This window comes from Capricornis sumatraensis, chromosome 9 (assembly GCF_032405125.1).
Source record: "Capricornis sumatraensis isolate serow.1 chromosome 9, serow.2, whole genome shotgun sequence".
In the NCBI taxonomy this organism is placed as follows: Eukaryota; Metazoa; Chordata; class Mammalia; order Artiodactyla; family Bovidae; genus Capricornis; species Capricornis sumatraensis.
This window is the reverse complement of record NC_091077.1, coordinates 91463042-91468530: the sequence shown is the minus strand read 5'-3', so window position 1 is coordinate 91468530 and position 5489 is coordinate 91463042. Positions and strand designations below refer to the sequence as shown.

The 5489-nt window shown below is 38.0% G+C and overlaps 1 non-coding gene across 1 annotated transcript; it reads right to left on the bottom strand.

Annotated features, from left to right (window-relative positions):
• Positions 1–4618: 4618 nt before the first annotated feature.
• TRNAY-AUA (transfer RNA tyrosine (anticodon AUA)) lies at positions 4619–4691 on the bottom strand. Its single transcript has one exon. It is a non-coding gene; the product is annotated as a tRNA-Tyr (tRNA).
• Between the last annotated feature and the right edge of the window lie 798 nt (positions 4692–5489).

Genomic DNA, 5489 nt, shown 5'->3' with positions numbered 1-5489 from the left:
TTTATGTGCTGAGTATCACTTTGGAAACCAGGCACTATTTTTTATCTTATTTTCACAATTATCAAACACACATAAAATGCATAATCTTATCTTTTAGTCCCCACATAGTTGATATTATTATTTTAATATGTAAGGTTCAGTTCAGTTCAGTCACACAGTCCTGTCTGACTCTGTGCGACGACGTGGACTGCAGCACGCCAGGCTTCCCTGTCCATCACCAGCCCCCAGAGTTTGCTCAAACTCCCAAACTCGCCTCCACTGAGTCAGTGACGCCATCCAATTGTCTCATCTCTGTTGTCCCCTTCTCCTCCTGCCTCCAACATTTCCCAGTGTCAGGGTATTTTTCCAGAGTGTCAGCTCTTCACATCAGGTGAACAAAATATTGGAGTTTTAGCTTCAGCATCAGTTCTTCCAATGAATATTCAGGACTGATTTCTTTTAGGATGAGCTGGTTGGATCTCCTTGCAGTCCAAGGGACTTTCAAGAACCTTCTCCAACACCACAGTTCAAAAGCATCAGTTTTTGGTTCTCAGCTTTCTTTATGGTCCAACTCTCACATCCATACATGACTACTAGAAAAACCATAGTTTTGACTAGACGGACCGTTGTCAGCAAAGTAATGTCTCTGCTTTTTAATATGCTGTCTAGATTGGTCATAGCTTTTCTTCCAAGGAACAAACTTCTTTTAATTTCAGGGCTGCAGTCACCATCTGCAGTGATTTTGGAGCCCAGGAAAAGAAAGTCTGTCACTGTTTCCATTGTTTCCCCATCTATTTTCCATGAAGTGATGGGACCTGATGCCATGATCTTAGTTTTTTGAATGTTGTTTTAAGCCAGCTTTTTCACTCTCCTCTTTCACTTTCATCAAGAAGCCCTTTATTTCTTCTTTGCTTTCTGCCTTAAGGGTGGTGTCATCTGCATATCTGAGGTTATTGATATTACTCCTGGCAACCTTGATTCCGGCTTGTGCTTCAACCAACCCAGCATTTCGCATGATGTACTCTGCATAGAAGTTAAATAAGCAGATTGACAATATACAGCCTTGTTGCACACTTTCCCCAATTTGGAACCAGTCTGTTGTTCTATGTCCAATTCTCAGTGTTGCTTCTTGACCTGCATACAGATTTTTCAGGAGGCATGTAAGGTGGTCTGGTTTTTCCATCTCTTGAAGAATTTTCCAGTTTGTTGTGATCCACACAGTCAAAAAAATATATGTTTAATTATACCCTTTTTTCCTAATGACATTATCCTCTTGTTTTAAAAGCCAATTACTGTACATATCCCTAAACGGTGGCATGTGTTAGCACAGGACCAGTGGAAAAGATCAGGTGCATATGTTTAAGTAAAAAACTATGTCAGAATGAATTTCATCCTGATCCAGGGTAACAGAGATAGGCAAGGGAAAGCCAAATACCACATGGAGGCCATTTGTTCCTTCAAAGCATAATACAGATTCATACCTTCAGATAAAAATGTACAAGCTGCCAACTTCAAAAGAGGAGCATTAAATTAAAAATATCAGCAATTGAGTATTATACCTTGCATACATAAACACTTAGTGTGCACATGTGTGCAGGTACCTCATACTCATAGTGTGTATCTGATGTCAAACTGTATTGCCCTAATAGCTGAATTAAAAGATAACTGTTAAAAACTCTGAATTCATAACACTTTGTGTACATAAAAAAATTCATAAGGTTCTGTAAAAATTCTGGCATATACAACATTTAATGTTATTTACATTTAATTAGGCAAAATCAAATCCTACAAAGTTGGTTCATTAGATTTCTCCAAGGCCAATTGTTTATGTAAGCACTGAATCATTAATATGCAGCTTCTTCCATAATTATAAGGCTGTCAGATAAGAAACCTGCTGCCTCGAACAGATAAAGGAACTTGGAGATAGTCACAGATATAAATCCCAATTCACACCGCTGAAACATTTGGAAAAGTCTTGCATGAAAATGTGAATCACTTTACAGAGGCAAACAGCAGGGACCCAAATGGAGCAGTAAAAACCAAGTTGTTGTTGTTGTTGTTTTTTCTCCTTCTTAAGTGCAGAATTGGGTAGGAAAATCAGTTAATTTTTTTTATTTCAGTTAGTATTTTTTTCATCTAAAGTCTTAATTAGAAATATAGAGATATTTTCCCCAAGATAGATATAGAGATGATGGTAAACCCAGGTTATATCTCCATCTGTAATAATAATGACCTGAAATGTTGCCATCCTGTTACTCTGAGTACCATTCCAAATTTTTATTTCCAAAGAAATAGACATATCTGGAAGTTCTTTGAATTCTTTAACAAAATGTTAATGTGTTCTCTCATTTATGTAAAACTCCTAACAATCAGTCTCTAATGAAATCATCTTCAGTTGCTCATGTTAATTCTTACATAACTGAGTTTTCCTGTACTATTGGTGGACTGCAGGTAACATCCTTATCTGGTGTGTGCTCCTCCAACACTTTGAGGTGAGTCCACCTCAGCCTCTGTATTCTGCAGGCTTTCTTCCCAAGAAGGCCTGCCGCGACATCTTTCTTCTTTGCCTGGTGACATAGAATCATGCCGCTAGTACAAAATCTCCTTTGTTAGTCTCACCTTTTCTGTGTATCTCCCCTTGATTCAGTGTTGGACTCCCTGTGGCCCAACCCATTAAAGTCTCAATTTTATCCCCTCTCACAGAGGATGTGATCAACCTCTGCATAGCAGCTAAAGCAATATTTTACTTGAGAGGTCCTGAGAAGGAGGGAAATATAATACATTTTTGCTAAGCAATACGCATAATATACCTTTCTGTCTTAGAGTCTCGCAGTACTAATTAATTAAAAATGCTGAAAACAGAAATTTGGTCTTCTTTGTTAACCCAGTCTCTTTCGATCTGTTTGAACATATCAACTTTTAGTTTCACATAATATCTGAGGAAAAAAAATTTGAAATAGAATTTAAAATTGTTACTTTTACTGCCTTGTACACTGATGTTCTCTTTAAAAAGAAATTATTGAAATATCGTGATTTACAATGCTGTGTTAGTTTCAGGTATACAGCAAAACTATTCAGTTATACATATATATACTAAGATATATATATATTCTTTTAAAATATTCTTTTCTATTATAGATTATTGCAAGATACTGAGTACAGCTCCTTATGCTACACAGTAGGTCCTTGTTGGTTGTCTGTTTTATATAGTAGTAGTTCAGTTCAGTTCAGTTCAGTTGGTCAGTCGTGTCCGACTCTTTGCGACCCCACGAATCACAGCACGCCAGGCCTCCCTGTCTATCAGCAACTCCCGGAGTTCACTCAGACTCAGTTCCATCGAGTCAGTGATGCCATCCAGCCATCTCATCCTCTGTCGTCCCCTTCTCCTCCTGCCCCCAAACCCTCCCAGCATCAGAGTCTTTTCCAATGAGTCAACTCTTCGTGTGAGGTGGCCAAAGTACTGGAGTTTCAGCTTTAGCATCAGTCCTTCCGAAGAACACTCAGGGCTGGTCTCCTTTAGAATGGACTAAAGTAGTAGTAGGTACATTTTAATCTCAAACTCCTAACTTATCCCTCTCCCCTCCTTTCCTCCCTCCCTCCATCCCATTTGGTAACCATAAATTTGTTTTCTATGTCTGTGAGTCTATTTCTGTTTTGTGAATAAGTTCATTTGTATCCTTTATTTTAGATTCCACATGTAAGTGATATCATATGATGTTTATTTTTCTCTGACTTTATTTAGTATGACAATCTCTAGGTCCATCCATGTTGCTGCAAATGGCATTATTTCATTCTCTTCATGGCTGAGTAATATCCCATTGTATAAATATATACCACATCTTCTTTATCTGTGAATCTGTCAGTAGACACTTAGGCAGCTTCCATGTCTTGGCTATTGTAAATAGTATTACAATGATCATTAGGGTGCATGTTTCTTTTCAAATTACAGTTTTTCTCTGGATATATGTTCTGGAGTGGGATTGCAGGATGATATGGTAGTTATATTTTTAGTTTTTTTTTAGGAGCTTCCATACTGTTCTCCATAATGGTTGTACCAATTTATAGTCCCCCAACCGTGTAAGAGGGTTCCCTTGTTTTCACACCCTCTCCAGCATTTATTATTTGTAGACTTGTTGACAATGGCCTTTCTGACTTGTGTGAGGTGATACCTCATTGTAGTTTTGATTTGCATTTTTGTAATAAGTAGCAGTGTTGAGCATATTTTCACGTGCCTTTTGGCCATCTGTATATCTTCTTTGGAGAAATATTTATTTATATCTTCTGCCTTTTTTATTTGAAATTTTTTTATATTGAGCTATATAAACTGATTGCATATTTTGAAGATTAATCCCTTGTTAGTCACATCATTTGCAAATATTTTTTCCATTTTGTAGGTTTGTTTTGTTTATGGTTTCTTTTGCTATGCAAAAGCTTTTAAGTTTAATTAGGTCCCTTTTATTTATTTTTGTTTTATTTCCATTTCTCCAGGAGAAAGAAAGAAAGTAAAATTGTTCAGTTGTGTCTGACTCTTTGGGACCCCATAGACTCTTTGGGACCCCATGGACTGTAAGCTCCTCCATCCATGGGATTTTCCAGGCAAGAGTACTGGAGTGGGTTGCCATTTCCTTCTCCAGGGGATCTTCCTGACCCAGGGATTGAACCTGGGTCTCCTGCATTATAGGCAGACACTTTACCATCTGAGCCACCAGGGAAGTCCTTCACTAGGAAGCAGATCCAAAAAGATCTTGTTGTAACTTATTTCAGAGTGTTTTGCCTAGGAGGTTTATAGTATTCAATTTTACATTTAGGTCTTTAAGCCATTTTTCGCTGGAGAAGGAAATGGCAACCCACTCCAGTTTTTTTGCCTCGAGAATCCCATGGACAGAGGAGCCTGGCAGGCTACAGTCCATGGGGTCAAAAAGAGTCAGACACAATTGAGTGACTAGCACTTTTACTTTCCATTCCATTTTTTTAGTTTATTTTTTATAGTATTTGAGAATATCCTAATTTCTAATGTTCTTTTTAGTAAATAACTTTATAAACTACATAATGTTTTTATTTTTACCACATGTGGTCCCACCAACCTTGGTGATTTCCATATATTTAAATTGTCCATTTAAAGATTAGCCTCACAGTTCATCACTTACCTCTACTCAACTTTTTTTTTTTTTTTTTCATTTTGTGTCAACTTTCTCAACAGCATGACCTCATTCTTTCTTTACCTCGAAACAGGACTTTCAATTCCAAGATTCCTGCTCTTCTGGAGAAAGAAATGGCAACCCACTCCAATATTCTTGCCTGGAGAATTCCATGGACAGAGGACCCTGGCGGGCTACAGTCCACTGGGTTGCAAAGAGTCTGACAAGACAAAGCGACTAAGGCTTTCACTTTCCTGGGCTTCCACTCCAAACTCTGCCTGACACACTTGCAGTCATTATACCCATCAACCAACACTTCACCTCCTCTGAGGACCTCTGGTTATGCGAGCTCTCTCAGCTAGCTGAATTCAC